Source organism: Propithecus coquereli, unplaced genomic scaffold (genome assembly GCF_000956105.1).
Source record: "Propithecus coquereli isolate 6110/MARCELLA unplaced genomic scaffold, Pcoq_1.0 Scaffold5, whole genome shotgun sequence".
Taxonomy (NCBI): domain Eukaryota; kingdom Metazoa; phylum Chordata; class Mammalia; order Primates; family Indriidae; genus Propithecus; species Propithecus coquereli.
The window spans coordinates 2,787,557-2,812,050 of record NW_012150840.1 but is presented as its reverse complement, the minus strand read 5'-3'; positions in this window follow the sequence as shown (position 1 = coordinate 2,812,050).

Genomic DNA, 24,494 nt, shown 5'->3' with positions numbered 1-24,494 from the left:
GAGGTCAAAATTCATATTTGATCAGTCATTCTAACAAAACAAATGGTTTTTATTTGTCTTAGTTTAGGTTCTCTCAGGTTCACAGTGTTTTTCAACTTTAAAAATATATATATTATTATCCCTCTCCCCCCCAGGAGCCTTTTTAGATATTTTTTCCTAAATTAGCCCCATGGAGTTTTAGTCCCTCAGATATACACTGTAAATTTGTGTACTTTATGTATATCTGTGTTTTATACATAAAAAGAGTGATTTTTTCCCCCTATATAATTGATTTTAGCCCGTTGGGGAATATATACCCCTGTTGAGAATGTATGTCCGGGAAGCAAATCAAGACAGGTCAAGTAGCTTACTTAGGCGATGCAGAGAACAATGGTAGGGGAGTGGGAAAGTGAGATGGAAGGAAAGAAGACCAAGACAGGGGGAATCAGAGCAAGTTGCCGCCCACCATGGGCAGCTGGAGTTCAGCCTCACAGGGGTGGGCTGGGAACCAGGGTGGACCACCCACCTCTGGGACATCTTGCCCGAGGGGCCTAGGAGATGTGCGGCCACTTGAATCAGGCCTTGGTTAAGGATTGCTCCCAGGAGGATATTCATTCTCCGGTCATTTTATTTTGTCCTTGCTTGGGCAGACTGGGCTATAGAGGACAGAAAGCCCTCAGGCAGAGTCATGGGACCTGGCAGCAGCCTGAGGTGTTAGTTCAGGGTACAAAAATGATAAGTGCTGAGTGACATGGGCGGAGAGGGGGGCACCGACATTTGCCATATTATTTTTTTGTATTTCCTTCTATTGCATGTTGCCATGATATGCTATTTTTTCATAGCTGTAACCACAACTGTTGGAGAAATGATACTGTACTGTGCTTTTTTCACTTGAAGCATTGACACAGTTTTCATAATTAAAACTTTTCAAGGCTGCATAATTTCACCTCATATGCATATACCATAATTCCCATAACCATTCCCCCATTGCTAAACATTTAGTTTATTTCCATTTTTCCTGCTATTATAAATAAATTACTAGAAAAAAATTGGAAGGCATGAATTAAATCACAGCAAAGTGTTAACAGCAGTTGTCTTTAAGTGATAGAATTATAGGCATTTTTTTCTATTTTCCTATAATTGCTTTCATAACAGGAAAAGTAACAGTTTTATGTATCAATTTGGCTAGGCTTAATAGTACCCAGTTCAATCAAATACTAATCTAGGTGTTGCTGTGAAGGTATTTTAAAGATGTGATTAACATCTACAATCAGCTAACTTTATATGTGAAGATTATCCTTGATAATGTGGGTGGACTTGATCCGATCATTTGGAAGGCCTTAAGAGCAGAACTGAGGTTTACTTGAAGAAGAAGAAATTCTGCCTTTAACTATAGCTTCAGATCTCACCGGAGTTTCTAGCCTGTCTTTCCTGTTGGCCTGCTCTATGAATTTTGGACTTGCCTAGCCAGCTTCCACAGTCAAATAAGCCAATTCCTTGCAATAAATCTCTTTATATATATTCTCTGGTGGAACCCTTAATGATCCAATAACTTCTCAATGCCTCCTTCCCCCCAAGATGCTGCAAAGAACATCTTAAAGTATACAGATGTTTTCTCTTAGTTTGTACTTTTTTTCTTCCCAGGATTAAGACTTCTGGAAGTGGCATGAACAAATTTAATTAATGTGCACATTCTTTATTGTGAACCCCAAACAACTGGTATAGTGAACCCAGAGCCAAATTAAAGGGTGAGCCAGATGGGCATGTAATGAGGTGTCAATCTAAAACAGATCTTGAAACATCTCGGAAAAACAGAAGAAGATGGAGAAAATCGTGTTCAACAGGAGCCATCTCAGGGAGAGTACTGTGTGTGGTTAGAAGGGATAATTTAGCGAATTGCTTAGGCTGGGGCAATGAGACTTCCAAAAAGAATGCTCCAAAAAAAAAAAAAGCTGGTGATTTCTAAACTGCCCGACTGCCCTCTAAATGTGGTGGATCCAGTTAACTGTAGGAATTTTTTGCTGGGTGAAGTGTGCCAGCCTGGGACCAAAGCTGAACTGCAAGGGACGACCAAGGAGAGGCAAAGCTCTGCTCCAGTGGTCAATTTACCCCCGTGAAGCCCTTTGACTTCCCACCAAGAAAATGTACACAAATATCTAAACAAATGTCTGTTGAATGGGGTGACAAAATGTTAATCTGCGTGGCTTGCCCCCTTATCTAGGCCATCCCTTGTGGACCTCAAGTTGATACCTGAATTAAGTTTATTAACCACATGCAGTATACGTTTACTGCCTTGGAACAGTAAGGGGCAAATCTTAAGACATTGTTAGGGTTTGGAGTAGAGAGAGTTTGCATAATTGTGGGGACAGGAAGAGCCTGAATCCCAGAGGGTCCCATAAAAAGTGTAAGGTTTCAAGAGTTGTTTTCTATTTATTCAAGCAATATATTTTGAGTATGAGGCATTATACCAAGTGCTATGGGGTAGAGAAGTGAGAGAGACAGTATGGACTCTCCTTCTGGTGGAGTCTGGGGGAAAGACAGCAGTAATCGCATAGCGATTACATAGGTAATTACTCAGTCATAAGTACAGGAAAGGGAACACCTATGCAGCCATGAGGACATACAATAGAATGAACAGACAGAAGAGTCAGGATGGTAGAGGCAGCTTTAGCAGAAGCAGAAGGTGTTCTAGTGGAACTGACGATGAAGCTACCTTTCCTAGGCTGCACCTGAGTTCCTGAATTAGTGGGGGTTGGGGGGTGAGAGGGGTGTGTGGGGGTGCAGGGGTGTGTGTATGTGTTGGGAGTGGGAGAGAAGGGCAGATAGGAGCTACACTGAGGAAGCTTGTACTTGTGGCTATTCGTCTTGGTATTTAGAAAAACCATATAGTCACCTCTTAGCAAAATAGCAGAAGGAGACACACCAAATAACACAAAATATGAGTAGCTTGTCCCAAACAGTCCTTGGTCCTCAGTAGGTGCTTACTAAAGACTAAGTGAGGGAAAAATTGCCCAGGTGTGGCACTATGTGCCAGGCGCTGCATTAAAGTGCTTTACCTAAAATTTTTTACTTAATCTTCCCATGATAATGTCACTATCCCAACAGAAAGACGAGGAAACCCCAGTCAAGAGATTTTAAAGAACTGGCTCCAGGTCATAGAACCTAACACAAAAGCTAAGATGTTTGCCATGGCTACAGTTGGTATAAGAATGCAACCAGAAAGGATCATTTTGGAAATGAGTAGAGTTTGAATTGAATTCTTATGCTGAATGTTACAAACTCGTCCTGTGGTATTTGACAGAATTAAAGGTTTATCTGCAGATTTTGGATGAGCTTCCCATTCCTTTGATCCAAAGGCATTCAGAGCAGAGTAAGCAACTAACAGAAATAAATACTTGCACGAGACATTTTCAACTTGGCTTTCAGACTTTTGTTGACAAGTTACCTTCTGTTTCTCTATTATTTCTAATTTTTTTTTTTTTGCCTTAACCACAACTCTTACTAAAGGCTTTTACATTGGTTTTTGCCCCTGTTAATTTATTTTAAATGGAATAAGCTCTATGAAAATTTCTCTAATCAAAGAGTTCCTCTGGTTATTGTCTTGTGAGATCTACTAAGGTCTGGCCAGGGTGGTCAGGGACAGGTTGGTGTATGAGACATGCTTTGACAAGTGAAAAGATATGCTTGACGTTTCCAGTAAGACAACGGTGCTACGTTTTTAGGGCTCTTGTTTGTCTGCAGTACAGCTTCAGAATTTATCCTCAAAGCACTCTTCTGAATTAGGAATACCAGTAAGTGGCTGGGCGTGGTGGCTCATGCCTGTAATCCCAGCACTTTGGAAGGCCATGGCAGGAGGATCACTTGAGGCCAGGAGTTCGAGAAGAGCCTGGCAACAGAGTGAGACCCCTGTCTCTACAAATTGTAATAAAAAACAAAAGGAATACAGTAAGGGCTACTGGCTGCAAATAACAGACACCAACTCCGGTTAACTTAAGCAGAGAAGAAATTCACTAGAAGGATATCTGTGAGCTCAAAGAGCCAACATCAAGCCCAGAGAATCAGGCTTGACAAACAGAAACCAAGGTGGCCAGACTTACAGCAAAAATCACAGAACAGAAAGGATCTAATTAAACATCTCTGCTTCTGGGCACCGGATACCAGTCCTGCCACCATCACCACTCCCACGAGAATGGATTCCAAAATATTTTTGCACCTCTGAGTCACCGGCTCCAGATTCAAAATTCCAGGTGGAATTCTGCTAGTGGTGAGCCAAGCCTATGTCACCTGCCACTGCTCTAGCTGCTGCAGCTCAAAGAGAGTAACCATACGTGTTTTTCTGGCTTCTGGAGTAGTGGGTACAGCCAGGAGTAGCAGGGTGAGGCACAAAACTGAAGGAGGCCTTTGCTCTCGGGGTCTTTAGTTGTTAAACAATGAACAACTTTCATAAAGAATGAATTTTAATCTTAAAGATATTCCAATTCAGTAAAATATTTCACATGTGAACTAAAATTTGCACACAACAAACAAAAATATAACACCATGCAGTTTGCAATCTGTTTCATTGTTTTAAATGTTAAACACAAATTAAAAACTCCTTGTGGTCGTACAGGATTGTAATAACTCACGTTTTGTTTCTTCATCTAGGTGATTGCTGTGCTATCCTTGCTTATTTCAAATCCGTTTAAATGCAGGAATGTGTGGTGTCCTAGGGAGTGGAGACAAAATGCTCCGAGGGAGCTTGGATGATTCCCACCTGTTACCAACTTACTTTCAACAGGAACACCTATGGCTGAGTCCACCTGTGTCAGGGGCACTTGCAACCGCAGCAATTGATTAGAGCTTGCCGGGAAGGGCATTTTTTCACTGACACCATTTAAATTGTTGGCACTTGATGACAATAAGCAACAGACTGACCTGGAGTCAGTTTTATTACTGTTTTTTTTTGTTTGTTTGTTTTTATTTCAGCATATTATGGGGGTACAGATGTTTAGGTTACGTATGTTGCCCTTGCCTCCCCCCTCCCCCCCTAAGTCCGAGTTTCAAATTTATTACTGTTTTTAAATCCTCATCCCTTTAGTGTCTGCACCTACTTGTTCCCATCACCCTGCCCTTTGTATGTCACTGCGTGCATCATTTCAGGGGAAGCTGCTAATAGGTACTGACCCAGGGATACCGCACTGGAGACACAGCAAAGGGAAGGACCCCTGATACTACCTGTCCAAATAATCAATAAAGACAAAACAAGGTGGCTTCCTAGGGATGTCTTAGCTCTGGCTCTTTGTTATGCCAAAGCCCAGTGTTCATGGACCAGCAGGAAGGTTGTGTGCCCAGGGCTGTGTGGCCCAGTTAGCTGTCCCCGGCTCGGCCCCGGCCAGCTGCCTCAGAAATGAACGTCTTTGGCCATACTGGCAATTGGGGCGGGAGAGTCATCAGTTCAGTTCACATGCATTGCTCCTGTGAGAAAGACAAGAAAAAATACACAGTCTGCCCATGACGTGTCCTCATCTCTGAAAGATGGGGCACTGCTGATTAAAATCGGATTCCCATCCTCAACGCACATCTTCCGCTAATTAGGCACATTAGCTTTGTGTAAGGTCAGGTGTAAAATAACTTTCATTTCACTCATTTCAGAAGACAGGGCTGCTGAGGGCAAGGGGATCTGCCCCACATAACAAGAGCTATTGTTCAGTTCTTCGGGAAGGCGTGCCCTGTGCAAGGCAGTGGGATTTTCACAGCTGGACTCACCCCCAAAAAGATGATTTTATAAATAGTGTTCTTGTTTTTCACCTTTTCAACATCATTAGAGAATACAAGATTTACCTAACCCTAACCCTAACCCCCAACCCCCAGACGAACAGACATAACGAATTCCCAGACACATAGACTTGGCAATGACTGCTTCATCCCCGAAAGGGTGCTTTGCACTAAGCGCTTCTGACACTAATGTTCATGCTTAAGCAAACACATTACGGAGACAGAAGAATGGCTCTGTCAGCCTGCCCCGGCCACGCAGCACAATGGGAGCTGCAGCTGCCCTGGGTCTCATTAAAACAGGGGCAGGGAGAAACAGTCCTGGAGACGCACGCGGGGATGCTCAGATTCCCAGCCCCTTGCTTACACCTCACACACAATCAGCATCAAACAGCCGACTTCAAGAAGTTCCTAAGGAGAGAGAGAAAATTTTACTAGTTATTATTAATAAGCCTGAAATATTTGTGTCTCAGGATTCTCTGCCATTCTTTTTCTCTTTTGTTCTTTTCTGTGTGCATGAAAATACTCATTTGACTGTTGGAGAATCAGGTGATTTCTAGAGAAAGCTATGTTTGGGACCATTTCTTGATCTTTTCCACCTTAGCTGGTTCCATGAAGTGTCTGTGTTCACATTAGCATTTCTGTCTGGGGCTATGAATTATGCTGTCAAAAGGAGTTTCAAACTGGGTTTGTTACCTGGATACCCACAAATATGCATGGTCTGTTTGTATAAATCTGAAAAACCTTCCTTGTCCTTAGGAAACCAGGCCATTCTGCGTATTAGGAAGGGGACAGTGAATCTAGGCTTCCGTTGGTGCTCTGGGCTCTGGTTCGGGGAACAGTGCCTGGATAAATAACAGCAGAAAGAGCCCATAGTCCATTCTTGACTGGGGTGGTTGTGTCCATTCACAAGGAGGTAGACTCCTCTGGCAGGGGTGAGCATGCCATCAGACATCCCTAAAGGCAAGCTTAAGATCACGTACGTCCCATCTGCCTACAATCATAGCAGTCACTATTAAAAATCTCCTCCACATGGCGCACAGTATGCAACAGAACAGTCCAGCTGTTAAAGTATAGGCCAGAAGCAGGAGCCAAGGGCACAGCAGACACTGGGGGGATGACAGAATTCTGGGGCTCAAATCCTGGACCATCTGCACCCAGAAAGAGCCCCCCAGATCTGCTGAGAGTTGGTTCAGCCATTCTTCTCTCATCAGGTCAGACTCAAGCACTTGCATCTGACAATTTCCCCCACGTGGCATTCTCACTCTTTTCACAGCCCACCTCCCCATAAACCCACAGCCCAACCTGGGGAAGCCCACGGTGAGTCAGGGTGATCACAGCAAACTCAGGCCCCTGGAGGCACCATGCCCAGCAGCGTCCTCATGAAGAAGCCGCCCCTGGTGGCTTCCTGTCCACAGGCGCACTCCCCAGAGAGTGTTGTCAATTTCCATCACCCAAACCCCTCCGGGCCAAGCCACTGAGATTGGCACACACAAAAGGGAGGGGAAGAAAGCGATGCTGACAGGGCCAGCTGTGAGAGCATCATTTCTTTGCTTCTGGTGCTGGGCAGATGTGCTACTGCTATAGCCCCTGCTACTCATTTCCTATCACTCTCCTGGTAGCTTGATTCTACCTTGTTCAAGGTGTCTCCTACTGTGGCCCCCGGTCCACTTACAGGAGCATCATCTAGGGTGCATGTTGAAATTGCAGGTTCAGAATCTCTGGGTGGGAGACCCACACATCTGTTCTTTTAATGCTTATCTCAGATGATTCTCATGCACATAAAAATCTGAGAGCCCCTGGAATTCTTGGTTGCTGGTCCTATGTATTTATATTTTATTTTATTTGGACTTCAGGAGAACGGAATAGAGTCAACCAGTGCGTGCACCGCTGTCATCAGTAGGATTTGGTGATCCATCCATGTTGCTATATGTAAATCTCCTTTACTACTGCTCGCTTGACTAGTGGCCAATCTTATTTTTTTTTTTTTGAGACAGAGTCTCACTGTGTTGCCCAGGCTAGAGTGCCGTGGTGTTAGCCTAGCTCACAGCAACCTCAAACTCCTGGGCTCAAGCGATCCTCCTGCCTCAGCCTCCTGAGTAGCTGGGACTACAGGCATGTGCCACCACGCCCGGCTAATTTTTTCTATATATTTTTAGTTGTCTGATTAATTTCTTTCTATTTTTAGTAGAGACGGGGTCTCGCTCTTGCTCAGGCTGGTTTCGAACTCTTGAGCTCAAACAATCCGCCTGCCTCGGCCTCCCAGAGAGCTAGGATTACAGGCGTGAGCCACCGCGCCCGGCCGTGGCCAATCTTATTTATGTTTACTTGTAACTACAGCATTGCCTTATGAACAAACACCGGGTTGTTTCTAAGTCCTTGCTTTCTCTTTCTCTCTCTCTCTTTTTCTCGCTCTCTCTCTCTCACACACACACACACACACACACACACACACGCACATGCCGTGATGGACACCCTTTCAGTGTATTCTTATTATCTGCCCCTTAGCATTTCCTTGGGCACATACTCAGGGCCAAGACTGCATCCTGGATCTCTCGAGGACTGACACATTGCTCTGCAGAATGTCTTCACCCGTTTCTACCCCACTAACAGTGTGTCTTGCTATACTTGATATTATCTAACTTTCTGTAAAGTGGTATCTCGTTGATGTTTTCATTTGCTCTGATTGCTAGTAATGTTGAAGATCTCTTCCTATACTTATTGGCCATGCAGAGGTTTCCCCTTAAATATTTTGCCTATTTTCCTGTTGTTTTCCCTGCCTTTTTCTTACTGTTTTGCAGATTTCCTAGATCTAGATCCTTTGGTTTGGGATGTTAAGAACATCTTCTTCCAGTCCATCACCTACCAGTTGACCTTGTCTGTGGTATTTTTTGTTGGAATAAACCATTAATTTTGTTTTGTAGGCAAATTCATTGTTTCTTCCCTCTCCTTATAGTTTGTACTTTTTGGGTTGTCTTTAAGAAATAAGTCTCCATTCAAAAGTCCCAGGGACAGTCATACATATTTTTTTCCATTACTATAAAGTTTTACATTTAACATTTGGACCTTTAATCCATTTGGGGTTTATGATTGTTTGAGGTGCAGCTGAATGGAGTCAATTTTCCCAACGCTATCTGCTTGCTAATCTATTGCTTCCCCAGTGATTGGCAATGCCCCTTCCATCAAATACCAGGTTCCTATCTATAGCTAGGTCTATTTCTGGGTTCTCTATTCTGTTCCTTTGGTCAACTTGACTTTTTTTCCTTTTATTAATCATGATTTTGTGATGTGCCTTAATATCTACCAAGGCAAATCTCCTTTTTGCTTACCTTTTTAAAAATTAGCTGTTTGTGGATATTTATTCTTCTATATGAATTTTAAGAGGTTGTCAAAGTCCCAAAAATTGGGTGTGGGCATTTTACTGGACTTGCATTGGATCTATAGTTTAGTTTGGGAAGAACTAATATACTTAAAATGTTAAACTGTCCCACATAATCAATGTACCACTCCATTTACGTAGGTTTATGTCCATTATGGGAATTAAAATTTTCTACAAAAAATGTCTTATACATTATTATTAGATTATTTCCTAGATAATTAAGAAATTTAAATTTTCCTTTCCCAATTCCTGTGGATCTCTCCACTGCTATTTGCTTGGACTTTTCCTCCACCCCCTTCTTGTTTTCCCCTTGAGTTTTTGTAGTCTTTTGGTTTCTTCCTGGCTTCAGCCCTCACTACTCTGTGTCTTCAGTTCTGCCTCTTCATCCCATTCCCCTGACCTGCAGCTACCTGGTCCCTGGGTGTGACTATTTAGATCTTCTCTGTTCAGAGTGCTTCAGAGATGTCACCTAAAGCCATATGTGACATGTAGTCCAGGATATTAATGAGGCTTATGTCTGAGAATAGACTATAACTTATAAGAGGGTAAAAATAGAACCACTGACCTGCTGACCTAGCTTTATTTAGGTCATGCAGGTGAAATTGGATTTGTTCCAAAGTGTATCAGTTAGAAAAAAAAAATGTGGCTCCTGGAAATATAAAACTCAAATAGCAGTAGCCTAAATAATAAAGGCATTTATGATCTCACGTAATAGGAAGCCTGGGGGTATAGTTCCAGGGTTGGTACGACAGCTCGATATCATTTTGGCCTTTCTTTAGTCTTTCCCTCACGGTTGCAAGATGGTTGCCATGGTTCCAAACATAACATCCTCATTTTACAAAATTTAGAAAGTGAGGGGTTGGGGAGAGAAGGCTGAAGAGAGCTGTCCTTATATCCTCCGTCAAGGACAAAAATCTTTCCCAGAAGCCCCAAGAAGACGTTTATTTCTAGCTAATTAGCCAGACAACATGGCATAACTACTCTGATCCATTGCTAGTGAAGGGAATGGGATTGCCATGATTCATTTAGACCAATTCATGATTTAGTCCCTGGGCTGGACATTTTGCCAACCAAACAAAATCAATATTCTGATAGCAAAGAACACACGTGGAATGGTGTTGGGTAGAAAACCAACAAAAGTTCCTGGTATGGATGGGAAGAGATTTGAAGCAAGATTATCTATGTACTTAAATTTTAGGGCCCTGAAATTTGGGGTTTCTCATTTATTTATTTAGCAGATTTTTTTTTTTGAGACAGGGTCTCACTCTGTTTCCCCAGCTAGAGTGCAGTGGTGTCATCATAGCTCACCGCAACCTCAAACTCCTGGGCTCATGCGATGAGATCCTCCTGCCTCAGCCTCCCAAATAGCTGGTACTACAGGCGTGTGCCATCAAGCCCAGATAATTTTTCTATTTTTTTGTAGAGATGGGGGTCTCATTCTTGCTCAGGCTGGTCTTGAACTCCTGACCTCAAGTGTTCCTCCCACCTTGGCCTCCCAAAGTGCTAGGATTATAGAGGTGAGCCACCGCGCCCAGCCTTTATTTAGCAGTGTTGATTGAGCTAGGCACTGGGAACACAATGATGAGCAAAACTGAACAGGATCCCCACCACCGTGAAGATTGCAAAGGAGAAAACATTAAATGAATGTTCCCGCAAAAAAAATATAAAGTTACCAATTTAGTAAAGGGTTATAACGGAAAAGAATAGGGAACTAGGGAAGTGAAGCAGTGATAATTCCTTCATATCCCAGTAAGGTGCTAAGAAGGTTGGTGGCCCAGCAGAAGCACAAAGTTGCCATGAAAGGGGAGGGTGTCTATGGAACTAGAGGCAAGTGGCTGCAATTCTGAATCCAGTGCATTGAGCCCAAACAGCCAGATGGGACCAAATGCACATCCTGCTTCCCAGCCCTAGGGGCAAACTTGTCCAGATACTCCCCAGCAGAGATGAGAAAGGCTCCAGGGGACACGGGATGGGTTTAAGGACCTCGTCTCTCCTCCACTGCTGCAAGGTCATGGCTGATAGACCTTTCCTTATACACCCAGAGAGCATCTTTGAGGAAAGAAGCAAAGGTCATCTTCAAGGCTTAACATTTCTCTCCAAAGAACTTACATCCCTAAAGAAATATTCAAGGTATTACATCAGTTTGAAATGGGTGGATTGGGCAAAAATTAAGGTTCTTTCCACATTATTCAGTAGATGGAGTTTGTGAGGAAAACCAGAGCAGATAACTAAAAATTAAATATATTTTCATTGCAACTGAACGTTGTGTGAGTATATTTGACTTCCTCAAAATAACCTTACAAGGAAAGTGCTATTATTGACTCTGCACAAAGATAAACTTAGGCACATTAAAATTTTAAAGAGTCTGTTTGAGCAGACAGCGACTCACAAATTGGGCAGCTCCAGGCTGCCAGCAGTTTGGGGCTCCACTGAAGGGGCTCAAAGGGAAGGTATTTTTATAGGGTGAATGCAGAAGCAAGGCAAAGAAAATATTTGGTTAAAATGAGGCAATAGCCTTATTCAGATCATTCCAGTGAATAGTCCCCAGTTAGAGGTCAGTTGGCAGTTTCTGCTTGGTTGAGCTAGTTTCATTTTACCTTTTCACTGAGTTGGGTTTCAGTTTGCTTATGTAGGAACCCAAGGTGCTGGAGCCACCTCAGCTTAATGGTCTCCAATTAATTATTTTAACAACTCTATTTTATAGACAAGGAAATTGAGGCTCCAATGAGATAAGTAACTTATCCAAGGTCACAAAGTTTACAAGTGGCTGATCTTGAATTTGAACCCAATGTGACTTTAAAACCTCCATGTTTTTAAGCACTGCAAGATATTACTTTATACGGTGACATATGCAATAAGTACAGATATACTTTCACTATTATGCGGAGGAGGAAAAGATGATTTCTAGAAGGAGAGGACCAAAGAAAGCTTCCTGGAAGAGGTAGCCCATCTTTTCATCAATGTTGTTCACATTTTGCTCTTTAACACATAATGGTAGTTAATTGTCAGTGCTTGTCAACTACAACATCTGGATCACCTGTTTGTTTCTACTGTCTTCTTTCCCTTGTTTTTTCAATTATGTGAACCTGTATTTTGGGGTGCTTAGTAAATTTTAGTTGCATGCCAGACATTATCTATACAAAGTTATAGAGACTTCAGTTGTGAAGACTTCAGATATCTTCTCTCAGAGAAGGTATACCTTCCCCTCCTGCTATACAGACAGAATGGTGGCTGATCACGTTAATCTAATTAGTGATCTGCTGAGTCAAGGTTAAATTGTAGCTCTTGTAAATCTGTCTTCCACTGGTTCATCTTTGACCTCCTGTATTTTCAACAAAGGTCCTATTGTATTCTGCAAGACCCCTCCCCCAGCCAGTACTAAACTCTAATCTTAGTCTCACAAAACGGCTGAAAAAACTGCGCTCTGCTTTTCAGAGACAAGTTTTCCACTTGCATTTAAAACCCCCTGGTCTGAAGAACTGTGGTGTTTAGCTAAAGTCCTCAGGTGAAAACAGGCTGCATTTCTTGAGGCTCTCTCAAGTCTTCCACCAAAGCTTTTCTCCCCCTCACGAGCAGTCCTCTGCCAGACTTCGAACTGAGTCTTGCACTGAGATTCTCGGCCTCCTGCAAAGGCTCTGTGGGTAAAGGTGGCTGCAGACGCCAGCTCACTCTTCTCAAGTTCCTCCCTCTGCCATGCCTTAGCCCTTCCAGTTTTCCTTGCCTCAGCAGCTCTCAGCTTCCATCAAATAGATAATTTCTGTGTTTTATTTGGCTTTTCTAATTATTTTATTCGGGGGTCCTGGTCTGCTGAGAGCAAATCCATCCACCCAGAAGAGGAAGCAATTGAGATGGGAAGGGTGGATGGACTTGAATATGGCAAGTGACCTGTTCTAAGGAGCAGCAGTGATGTCCCTGTCACCAAATCCAATGGGTTTTTTTTCCTTATTCTCAGCCTGGATGACCTTTCTGTATCCTTTGGCTTCAGACTCTCCATTCGTCATCTTTTTTTCTTACAGTCCTCCTTTAGTTTCCCCTCCACTTCCTCCTTCACGCTCTGTGGGTGTAACACAAGATTCAGCCTCCATCCCTCTGCCACACATTCCCCCTTGTGAATCTGCACTGCTGGCTTTCAGCAGCCACCTCCGTGTGGATAATCCTGGCTCCGAGGCCAAGAGTCAAGACACTCCAATCTCACGCTGACAGCCAGTTATGTTTGCTCACCTGGATGGCAGCAATTTGCAATCTCTTCCTGAAGAGAAAGAAGAGGCACAAATGATCCTACAAGTGGGGATGATATCTTCCTGGGAAAGCAGAAATGCTGATATTAAGAATGTGAGAGAGGCTTAGAGGTGGCACTGGCCTGCAGGGTATTACGTTTTAAAAGCAAAGAAGAGAGAGAAGTAAAGGGAAGAAAATCATGAAAATGTGATTCTCCAGTGATTGTGAGAGGCTTACATATAATCATCATAAGATGTGTAAAGATTTTGAAGAAAATTGTTAAAGGGGAAAAGTTTTATAATAAACTATAACATGTGAATACTTTAAAATAGAGATATTATAAAGACAGTATTTCAAATGAGTGGGGAAAAGAAAGATTATTTAGTAAATAGTGTTTGGGTTAATTGGTTAGCCATCTGGAAAAAATAAAATTTTATTTAAACCTAAAACTTTAAACCAAGATAAATCAAATATTTAATAATAAAAAATAGACCATAAATGTGTAAAGAGGAAGTCATAGGATATATAGTTTTTTACAATCTTAGACCAGGAAAATCCTACTGAAAACACGGAAGACATAAAATAAAAGGATTTTTAAAATACCAATAGGAAAGTTAAAAGACAAAAAACAAACTGGGGAAAACGCGCAACTAAAATCACAGATAAATCGCTAATTATCCTACTGGATATAGAACTCTTACAAATCCATAAGAAAAAGACAAATAATATACTAGGCAAAAAGGACTAAGGGTATGAATGGTTACAGGACAGAAATACAAATTGCCCTTAAATATGTGAATAGATTCTTAATCTCACTCATAATACAAGAAATACAAATTAAAAGTATACTGAGATACCATGTTCACCTACCATATTAATAAAAGTTGGAAAAAAGGTCGCTAACACACTATATTAGTAAGGAGTGAGGAAACAGGTACTTTCTACATTACTGAGAGGGCTTTTAGCAAGTTCTGTTAAAATTATAAATGCTCATATCCTTGTAGCCAGCATTTCCCATTCTAGGACATTATTCTTGATATAAATTTGCTGATATGTAAAGTCATATATTAATTGCAGCATTGTTTGTGACAGCAAAATTTGGAACAACATAAATTTCCATCTATAGAGGAACTGGTTAATTCAGGTGTGCTTTATTCATACGATACAGTATAATGCAGTTGTAACAAAGAATAAGGTAGTTCTTTATGCAGAGCATTCTGAAGATGTATTGTTAAGTAAAAATATCAAGATGCAGAACAGTGTGTGTACTATGCTACCCTTCCTGTAAAAAGATTATCTGTGTGTACGTATATATTTTAATACGTCTAAAATAACTCTGGGTGAATACATAAGAAACTAGAACTTGATTTTCCCTAAAATGGGGAACTCGGTCATTGAGAACAATGGGTGTGTGTGGGGGGAAATTTCCCATGATATATCTTTTTGTACATCTGAATTTTAAACCATATGACTAGATTTTCTAATAGAATAAATTAAACTACAAAACATCTTTAGGAAACTAAACATATTTTTAAAACTTCAGTGTCCTCAAATGGAAGGTTGTTTGCTAGAGAATGGATTTCACGAGGTGAAAAAGATAAGAGAGAACTCGGATGGCTTTTAAAGAACATAGTTTGAGAGTTTTCCCAATAGAGAAAAGAAAACACAAACACATGCATAGCCCTGCTCAGATTATCAGTGTTCCTGCCCCCCCTCCGCCCCGTGCCTTGGCTATAAAAAGCTTTTCTCCTTTCCTTCGCTCACAGAGCCATACATTTCCTGCCTCTCAGCTGTCTGTGCTTGCTGATGTCTGACCTAAACGACCTTTACAGAGCCAACCAGGGGGAGAGTAACACTACTGAGAAATGTCTGAAACTTCCCTTCGAAAGCTCAATGCCGCACGTAAGCTGCTGCTACTGAATGCACGTGTGTTCTTACGTGTTTGCTATTTAGTGTGTCTGTGCTGTTTCCTTTTTATGAGTTTTCTGAGGACTCACTTGGTGAACATCAAAGGGCTCCTGTACATTTAACTCTCCTCTCAAATTGGTGCTTATTTTCCCCAAAGTTGTTAGATTCTGGAAATCTAGAACAAAGAGGATCTTCCTTTTATTAATTCTGCTTTTGCTGTCTTTGATAAACCCTCACCATGGCCATCTTCATCCGGCATGGTTTTAGGGGTCTATACCTTTGTTCTAGTCTCAGCTCACCACTAGTTAGCTTTGGGTCTGGTCTTGGTTCTAGTCTCAGTTCTGTACTGCTAGATATGTTAACATTAAACAAGTCAATTCATATTTCTAGTACTCTTCTGTAAAGCTCCCTAATTGGAATAGAAAGTCTTTAGGTTTTTCCCTGAAACTGTAGAATCCAGGAAAAAATTCTATCCTTTACCATAGCACTAAAGTAAATAAATTGACTTTTTTCTTTCTATTAAAAGTGACAGCCATTATTCTTTTAATAAAAGCTGAGGAGTCTATGGAATAAGAACTTTCAATTTGCATAAAGTAATAGATAGTTCTAAAATATTAACATACATGTCTACAGGACTTCAGAAAACCACAAAAAGGCAAGTAACAGAAAAGATCAAGTATGTGTAAAAATTTAGAGTATGGTTGAAAGGTGGCCTCGTTGATCAGGTAGCTAACAGAGGAAAATAAACTATCAAACAGAAAGTTAGAGAAATAAACTCATACCGCATAATTGTCCCTCTGAAGAGAAAACTCATAGCACAACTGCCCTTCGTTTTGTTTCATTAAACACCTGGGGCTCAACATCTTCAAGCCTAACTTGTTATCTCTAAGAGTTTCCTTTTCACAGCTTTGAAGAACCCTAAGCAGACAACGGGGGTGCAAACTCCCCACTCCAGTTCTTTGCCTCAGTTCCTGCCAAAACCAGATTCCAAGGACGTTGATAAACTTGGCCTCACAGAGAAAAGGAAAAAAAAAAAATTAAGAAGCACACATAGCAGTTTCACAGCCATTTTTGCTATTAATTGGCTGCAATCACTTTTTTCTCTTTGCCCCCAAATAAAAACCCCAAACCTCCTATCCTCTGCACTCACACTTTCCTTTCCTTCTTTTGTGTCGTGCCCTTCCCACATTTGGGAAGTAAAATAAACTTTCTTTCCTAAAACTATTCTGCTCCTGGTGTGAGAATTCTTTCTCCAACCCATGCTGTGAGCTCCTTGTGAGTCCCCATCCTAGCAATGGTAAAGACGGTATTTCAAATCAATAGAATACGGACTATCCAGTCCAAATGTTAATGGGACAACTCATCAACAAGTTAGGGGAAAAAGTTACATACCCTATCTCATGTCACACATGAAGTCAATTCCCGATGGCTTAAAAATATGTATGTAAAAAACAAAAGGTGATAGAAAAGCACAGGTAAAAAATATATCATTTTGGAATTAGGATACCTTTCTAAGTATGATTCAATAATAGGAAACTATAGGGAAATTATTGAATATTGGCCACTTAAAACAAAACTTCGTGTCTAAACTACATACTCAAAGTTACAAAAAACTGAAAAAAGAATTCACAACCTATATGACAGCTAAGGGTTAATATTTTTGAATTATGAAGAACTCTTAGAAAGCAACAAAAAGGTAAAATACAGTTAAAACATGGTCAGACAAGTTTCACAAAAAAGGAGAAATGCAAGTGGCCAAACGAACATGAAAAATATTTCACCTCACTGGAAATTAATGAAATGTCAATTAAAATAAAAATGAAAATACCTTTTAACCTATAAAATTGAAAAAGTTTAAAAAGAATGGTAATAACTAGTATTGAAGAGGGTGTGAGATAATAGATATTTTCATACACTTTAAAAGGAATGCAAATTGATTCAAACTTTCTGGAGGGCAATTTGGCAAACTGACAAATTTTTAAATGTGCACACTCACAATTTAAATGTTCACATCTAAGAATTTACCCTAAGGAAATAGGAAGACAAATGCACAAAAATGCCTGTACAAGAATGTTCTTTAGTGAGTCATTTATTCCAACCAACCATTGGCAAACCTAAATATTTGTTAAAGGGGAAAAGACAACTATGCAACAATTTAAAAAGATGAACAGAAATGTCCTCAGCATATTAAGTGAAGCAAGAGATTATGTAATGGAATATACAGTATTATCAGATATACATATATTTTCTACATTTGTATTTAAAAACATCTGAACATCACATTTTAATAACTATCATCTCTGGATGTTTTGAATCATGTTACTTTCTTGCTTGGGCTTATTTGTATTTTCTGAATATTCAAAAATAATGAGCATTTATTATTTTTATCAAGAGAATAAAACCATAACGCTCCTTCCAAAACTCACGAATGATCCTCAGGGATGAAAAGAAAACAATTGTAGACGAGTGATGCAAATATTTCCATGACATGATTTTTGTTACCATGGCAAAGTGAACATAGGAGTAATGTGTAAGACTAAACATCTGTGTCTGTCAAATGTCTCGGCAAGATTTGCTTCCTCTGTTGCAGATGGAAAGCTGAGCTTTCCAGCGACCCTCCCATAAAGTCGCCACTTCACCAGGTGGGTTCCAGCAATAATATTTTGAACAAGATCTGTCACGGTCTTTGGGCTCCATTTTCCATAGAGGAAAGACGTCTAAGGCAGAAGCAACCTACAGTGGTCTATCTTACTCTCTTTATCCTCCCAACCTTTATTCCCTCCCTTTCCTCCTTTACTTTTCTCTTTCTTCTTTTTCTCATCTTTCCCCTGTCCTTCTCTTTCTTCCTTTTCGCCTTCTCATTCTCTCATCAGACATTACCTGAGAGTTTTCCAGACACCAAGCATCATGCTGGGTCCTGACAGCAACTTGGGGATCACCATGGGAGGATGGGAACGAGGACTTTTCAAGTCAAGATGGTCCACGGATTTGGGGATTTACTTTACTTAATACAGAAATACTGGGATTGATACTGTTATTATAGTAGTAGTTAAAATATTCTGAATTTATAAAATTTAAAATATCAGTAAAACACGTGCAGTACTTCTCAAAAGTACACACTTGTAGCACCCATTACAAACCTGTTTCAAAACATGAAGCAAATATGTTCTTTTATAAAGATATAAGCATTAAACACAGTATTACGCTATGACTAATTAGCAAATTAACAATATCACATTTTAAAAAGGACAAAATGCAAATTTAATTAAATTTGAAAAAACTATCAATGAAATATCAGAATAGTAATATTATTTGATTTTTTTTAAAGACTGCAATTTTTAAAAGCGAATTGCTTCAGTGGTATCATTGTTGAACTGCCAGTGTATTTTTATGCAAATTTTCCAGCTGTTGAAAATATTCTTTCCAACTCTGTGCTAGTAAGTGAACAGTGAGGAGATAGGATAGATTAAGTTATTTCCCTTGGACTCATTCACCTTCAAATTACGTGATTTCTTCCTTTATACCTGAGGATTTTTGGGGTTTTTCGGGGTTGGGTTGTTTTTTGTTTTTGTTGGGTTTTGTTGGTTTTTTTTTTTTGGGTTGCCCTTGTTTTTTATGTGAGTGTGGGTCCGTGTATATCTGCATGTGGTGTGGGTATCGTGTGTGTATTAGTATGTGTGTGATGTGGCTGTGTGGTGTATGTGCATATGTGTGGTACATGCTGAGGGATCTGTGTATGTGTTTGTATGTGGCGTGTGTGGTGAGTGGGTGTGGATAACCGTGTGTGGTCTACATGTACAGGTGAGACATGTGGCGTGTGGGCATCTTGGGTGGAATGCTGGCAGGGAATGGCCAAGTTCTCGAATCCCAGGGTCTGACTCTGAATATGGTTATTTCTCCACCTAATCTCGGCTGTGATCAGAAGGCTGAGTTTGGCGCTTGCACAAGCAGGGACAAACTGCCATGAGACCAGCAATACTAGCTTGGTAGGCCCAGGACTGACAAAGTGTCAGCCTCCAAGTCATGCCTGTAGCTGCAGAAGAGGGCCGGACACTTGCCTGACCAGAGAGAGGCCTGCAGGAGACTCTGGGCAGCCCAAGGTGCCTCAGAGTATCCAGGCCGGCGCTTGGCAACCTGAGGGCTTTACATTTTAGTAGGTAGTAAAATCAATTTTCTTGACTTCAAAGAGCTTTTTTGAAAAATGGAATGGAATAGAATAGAAATAGAAATAAATAGAAATAGAAATAGAATAGAATAGAACGAAAGCAGTGTACATGGTACTAGTAAGAATAAGTTCTTGAAACTTTTGTTTTAAGTGTGTGTATGTGTGTGTGTGCTGGGTTATGACATGAGATGAATTTGTTATTATTAGTTGTGGTCACTGTACATTTTTATTTTACAGGGAGACAACAGAGGGTACCTGAGGTAAAGTGATCTGCCTTCTAAGGTCGCAGTGAATTAGTGACGGGAACAGTCTTTCCATTACAGCACATGCACTAAGAGCCAATGGTGAGTCACCAAAAAAAAGACCAGAATAATGACTTCTGTCTTCCCTTAGTGGAAAATAGCACTGTTAGTCTTTCTTTAAAAAAAAAAAAAATTATTGCTTCTCAAAATATTCAAACTTCCTGCAATTTCCAAAGGAGAAAATTGGACAAGTTGACTGATATTTAAAGTCTCTTTCGATTTTGAAAATTCTAGAGTTCTATGACTGTAAGGAGGTCAGAGAGAAAGAGAATGTAGGTGATTCAGTTGTGGTCTGTGGGAAAAACCATTTTTATCTAGAAACAGTGAACATGAGTTCAAGGCTTCCTCTGTCACTGTGGACTCTGGGGCAAATCACTGGGCGACTTCCCAGTGTTACGACGCTCTGTGTCACAGCTACTTTGTGGGAGTCCAGTGTGATCGTGTGTATGATCTTGGGAAGGCACAAGAGCGACGTCCTGCAATACCTGGTCCGGTCTCTGCATCCCATTTGCAGCCAGTCTTTGCAGGGCCAGGTATGGACACCTGAGGCCAACCTGGGCAGCCTTCATTTACCTACACAGGAGGACTTAGTGTGCTTCTTACTCAGGTGAGAATTACATTGATCAATTATCATGTACTTAAGGGTTCTTCAGGTTATAAACATGCAATGATAGGATTCTCCTAGGAACATTAAAATCAACAAAAAACCTTGGATGGGGTGGAATATTCTGTCCTGACTTTGTCAGCCACTGGCCTGCCCACATAATGTCCCTTGTAGCCAGAACTCCTCTACCCATCTCTCCAGTCTATATCTTGACCACTGTCCCCATCACTCTGGGTCCAGACACACTGGCCTTCTCGTAGGTCTTCAGACATTACATTCTTCCTCTTTGTCTTTGCACATGCTGTTCCTCAGCCCAGAGAGCTCTTCCCTCCTCCACTTCCCTCTAAATACACTTACTCAAACTTCAGCTTTCAGCTAAATTGTTACTTTTTAGAGGCCAAGTTCCAGGCCCCGTGGTCAGCTTCCATAGCTGACCAAGCTTCCATAGCTTCATGAACCTTGCCTTGAGGAGTTCTAATTATAATTTTACATCCATTTGTGGATGGCTTGATTTATGTTCATCTCATCAACTAGACAATAAGCTCTATGAGGGCAGAGAGATTTCCTGTCTTTTCCTCCTGCTGTGTCCCCAGCACCAAGGCCAGTGTCTAGCACACAGTTCAGTGCTCGGAAACAGTATGCTGGATAACTCAATATACTGTTGGGTCTATAGCTCATACTCAGAAGGCATGTATTTCCTGTCCACTTCTAATCAAGGGCTATGCATATGCTTACACAGTAGGTGCTGAATAAATGAGGCAGTTCTTGAGCAGCTTATCTGAATGTCTTTAATATGAGCAAAGACGATTCTTCCAGAAAAGGCTGAACTCAACCTGAGCCTCTTTGTTACAGGAAGATTCTGTATTAACAATAGGTATAGAAAAAAGGTATATTCTGCGTTTTTCTGAATAACCATCCATTTTAGATGCTGCAGGTTCTTCCTGCTGCCCTTTGACCCCATAGTAGCTGAGAGTAGAGGGAATGCGAGAGGCCCTCCTTCCGCATTTCGTTTCTCCCTTTCATTTCTCACGCACTATATGCAGTGGAGATTCAAAACCAGTTGGCCTTGGTCTGACAGGTACCACCCTGTTGCCTGGATTCATTGAGCGTATATCTAGGAAGAAGTATTTAGGCACCTGTCCATGAAAAATTTGACAAAGAACATTTGTGTACCATTTAACATAGCACCCCTGCCTACGTTACCTGATTTTAACCCCCCCAATACTATTGTGTGAAGAAGGCATTTTCCAAATTTTACACACAATGAACTCAAAGACTTTAAGTTACTCATCCAAGGACACACAGAAAGCATTTTTCAGAGCAGAACTCAAACCCAACTCTTTCAATTTCAGTGTTTCATATTAACACTGTTTCATATTAACACAGTGTTTCATATTAACATCTTTGGTACCATGTTCGACAGTCTTCATAATACATCATAATTATTATAATTATATTTATATTTATAATTTAAATAAATTATAAATTTATATTTTATGACACTTCTTATTTTTCCGAAGATGCTATGTTAATTCCTGTGATACTCACAATAACTTCCTGAGGTAGGTGGGGCAAATATTCATCTCGTTTTTACAGACAGGTAAACAAACCCCCATTGGCTAGAGGACACATGTAATTGGTAGAATGGCTTGGGACCAGTTTCAGTTCTTTGCTGTCCATGTGAACACCTGTGGTAGACAGAATAATGGTTCCCCAAAGATGTCCAAGTCCTAATCCCCAAAACCTGTCAGTATGTTAACTAGCATGGCAAAAGGGACTTTGCAGATGTGACTAATTTCAGAACCTTGAGCTAGGGAGATTATCTTGGACTATCTGACTGGGCTCTGTGTAACCACATGTGCTCTTATGAGAGGGAGGCAGGTGGGTCAGAGTCAGAGAACGAGACGTGATGGTGGAAACAAGGGTCATAGTCAGAGAGGGAAAGACGAGAAGATGCTGCGCTGCCAGCTTTGAGGGTGGAGGAAGTGTCCACAGGCCAAAGAATGCAGGTGGCCCCTAGAAGCTGCGAAAGGCAAGGAAACAGACCCTTCCTGGTAGCCTCTAGAAGGAGCAAAGCCCTGCTGACATGTTGATGCTGGGATTTCTGACTTCCAGAACTATAAGATAAATTTGTGCTGCTTTAAGCTAGTAAGTTGTGGTCATTTGTTACAACAGCAATAGGGAACTATTAATAATATACTTCTCTAAACAACGATTGGCCTCAGCAGGTAAGGAGCAAACCAGACTACTTCTAGTGTACCCAAGTCTCCAGGGCTGGAGGAGAGGGGGCAGGTCAGGGACAAGCCTTAGGATGCTGAGAGAGGTCAGCATGCTACAAGCCTCTACTGTCTCACAGGGAGATGTGGGCTCTGCTGTTCTTCTCGCTAAAATCTTCCTGTGGCCCCCCCAGGGCATGCGGAATAAACCCCCAACTCCCTGACACGGCTGTCTCTCTGACCTCGTCCCGGCCCACCTCTCGCTCACCCACCATACTGCAGGTATACTTGCCTTTCTCCTGTTGCTGGTCTCATGGGAATCTCACGTGGCACCTTTTCATCACCTCCTGGGAGAGCATTTGCTAGACCACCTCTCCAAATTGCCCCCCAATCATTCTCTACTCCTACAACAACTTTAATTTTCTTTATAACACCCACCACCACCTGCGACTATATTGCTCCCTCGTGTTGTCTGTGCCCCTCACTGAACGTACACTCCAGGAGAACTCCCCAGCTCCCAGCTCTTCCCAAGGGCCCGAGTATGTTGGCCATTCAGTAAATATTTGTTGAATGGAGGACAGACTGGAGGCAGCCTTAAAACAGGAGAACCTGGCTTCCCCCAGCATCGTCTTGAGCCCTCCAAAAGGAGTTTCTGCTTAGACCATGAATGCTGAGGACCCTCAGATTCATTTTCCTGCAGGGTTCCTGGCTGCTTTCAGACACAGGCCTGGGTTCCTATTGAGAAAGAGAAAAGCAGCCTCTGAGAGCCTGCACCTAGCCCGGCACTCACGTCTGGGCCATGGCATGCTCCTGCTGAACATAATTATTTCCATATGACACCAACATCGGACAGGACCACTCTATGAGAGTGGTGGAGCAGAAGAAACACCAGCCCACTCCATAACCATGCCTGGACCCAGACAAAAATAAGAACATTGTCCAAACCACAAAAATGACCAAAGATGCCCCTTTCCTCCCTAATATGAGTGACTTCTATTTCTTTACTAATTCCACCTTTAGCCTCACCTCATTCCTCCTGCCTTCTAGGTAAGAACTATTCAGATACCCAATCATATAATTACCTCTGCTTCTTGATAACATTCAGTTCAGAGCGATGTCCCACTTCCCTGAACCCTCCCCAATGTCACCTAACCCAAGCCCAAATCCTATAGTAAGTTCTTGATCACATCCTCTTCCTGAGATGTCCCCGGGCTCCCCATGGCATGTGTTATCTCTCATCGAAATTGGTCAAGAAGTCCCACATTGTGCGACTCCAGGTGACCCAGGCGGTCTCCGGCTAGGTGGCATTGACACTATAGACTGGAAGGCAGGCCCAACATTTTTTGCCATCCAACAGGGAGAGATTTAGTTGGGCCAACGGGTCACCTAGAAAACCCTGAACTGCTTTGTCAGTGAGACAGTGATGCTGGATGCATACTGGGTGCATAGACCCAGCTTGCACAAGACAGGGGCTGTGAGGCTCCTGGTGGAGCTGCTTCCTTACAGGCATGCGGCAGGGAGGGGCCCAGCAGGTGCAGCTGTGGCCTGCCTGGGCCGGCCTAAGGGATGCCCCTGCCCGAGGCAGCCTGCTCTGCACTGCTAATCTGTCCAAGTCAGTCTCCTTGACACAGGTTCAAAAGCCTCCTCCCACTTCCGCTCTTGTGCCTGCCCCATTTCCCAAGCTGCTTGTGTTTCACCTCGAACTCTTCTTCCTGCCTGAACAGAGGCCCTTGCCCGGCCCTCCACCCCACACCCACGGCCTGCACCTCTGTCACAGGCCTGTGCGTCAGTGCCCACTGGGCTCTGGCCTCGGGGCGTCCTTCCCCTTCTCAAAGCCCTGCTTGATGATTAACTCACATCTTCCCCAAAGTCTCCTCGGTTGCGCCCCGTTGGCTACCCAAGCTTCTAGCAGCTGCTCTCACTGTTTGCCAAGGGAGCTCCAGTGACAGTAGCTGACTGGGCTGATTTATGG